Source organism: Phaseolus vulgaris, chromosome 11 (genome assembly GCF_000499845.2).
Source record: "Phaseolus vulgaris cultivar G19833 chromosome 11, P. vulgaris v2.0, whole genome shotgun sequence".
Lineage (NCBI taxonomy): Eukaryota > Viridiplantae > Streptophyta > Magnoliopsida > Fabales > Fabaceae > Phaseolus > Phaseolus vulgaris.
Window position 1 is genome coordinate 47,092,582 of NC_023749.2, and position 1,014 is coordinate 47,093,595.

A 1,014-nucleotide genomic window follows, 5' to 3' on the forward strand; every position below is an offset into this window, starting at 1 on the left:
GTTATGTTATAAAAGAAAAATAACACTTTTTTTTCCAAAGACATGAATTACCATGACTGATTATTAGACTTTTCACTAAATCCATTCTTCTCTAAATTTTAAACACAGCATAATAAATCAACAAAACTGTCGCAGTAGAATTTTAAACTCTTCATCACTAGTCACATGAGGCTCAACAAACATCTTCATGTTTGTGTCGCTCATTTGTGGGATGAAAGCTGTCATTCTACAAACTTTGAGGCATTCAAAATCAAACTTAAATATATGGAAGTTTATCAAATTATTTTTATCCTCTCTTGTTGAAGCATCTTAATTTACTGACAAGTTCCACATTTGTCAGGACTCTGTCAAGAAGATGGAGCTCACAGTATAAGAACAGAATACTTTGATGATACAAAGCATACCTTTCTCGGCCTTTTGGCTAAGATCAAGTGTAGTATCTGTTCTTATCAGTTTAATATCTGATATGTGGATCATTGATTCACACGATATTAAATTAATATTTTGAGGGAGAGTGTCCATTGCAATAGCTTGCTATTGGGACTCTTAGGCACTGCTCTTGTCTTGCACTATTGCAAGAGTTTGGTGCATCCCACTCCAAACAAGTTTAGAATTTTTACATATGGATTCTTTCGTTCTACAATGCATACTACATGTGAAGAAGAAAATGTCATAAGCTGTGGTTTTTGCATTGGTACAGATCAACAAATGGTTCTGGATAAACAACAAATATAGAATTATTCAGATTATCCTAAACCTTGCTGATATAGGGTACAATCCAGAGCAAAATGTTGGCAGCTGAGAATTCTGTCTCCACCAAGAATCTTACTTTGATTCTAAAACATCTTTCCAAATCCACTTTTCTTTTTTCCAATAAGACTAAATTAAATGTTTGAATCTAATAACATGGTATGCAAGATGATCTCTCAAGAGATGATTAAGAGATGATTTTATAGGTTCATGGAATTCTACAGCAAGAAAACTTAAAAGAGAAAAAAGAGGGAGAAGGGAAAA

At 33.1% G+C, this 1,014-nt stretch overlaps 1 non-coding gene across 1 annotated transcript; it reads left to right on the forward strand.

The window, feature by feature from the left end:
• The first annotated feature begins 400 nt into the window (after positions 1-400).
• On the forward strand, positions 401-596 carry LOC137811916 (U2 spliceosomal RNA). The gene has a single exon (XR_011081195.1). It is a non-coding gene; the product is annotated as a U2 spliceosomal RNA (small nuclear RNA).
• The last annotated feature ends 418 nt before the right edge of the window (positions 597-1,014 follow it).